Source organism: Penaeus monodon, chromosome 32 (assembly GCF_015228065.2).
Source record: "Penaeus monodon isolate SGIC_2016 chromosome 32, NSTDA_Pmon_1, whole genome shotgun sequence".
Lineage (NCBI taxonomy): Eukaryota > Metazoa > Arthropoda > Malacostraca > Decapoda > Penaeidae > Penaeus > Penaeus monodon.
The window spans coordinates 10622449-10622689 of record NC_051417.1 but is presented as its reverse complement, the minus strand read 5'-3'; the positions used below and the strand labels follow the sequence as shown (position 1 = coordinate 10622689).

General features: G+C 43.2%; 1 protein-coding gene across 1 annotated transcript in view; it reads left to right on the top strand.

Moving 5' to 3' along the window:
• LOC119593545 (protocadherin-like wing polarity protein stan) overlaps positions 1 to 241 on the top strand; it is a 22689-nt gene that overhangs the window by 7255 nt on the left and 15193 nt on the right. The window lies entirely within an intron of this gene.

Below are 241 nucleotides of genomic sequence, written 5' to 3'. Positions count from 1 at the left end.
GAGCGATGGGGTGAGGACATTAGGACAAAAAAGGAGAGATAAAAAATGAACAGACGCTTACCGGAAACTGATTAAACCCGATTCTTAAAATAAAATGAAGCGAAGGAAACAACGCGTCAGATTGGAAGGATCTTCCGCACACACAGTTCTCGAGGCCGCTAGATTAAGGAAGCGAAGCGTGGTGTTTTTCCTCTCTTTTTTCGAAGACTTGAGGGGTAGAGAAAAAACAATAGAGACGGAT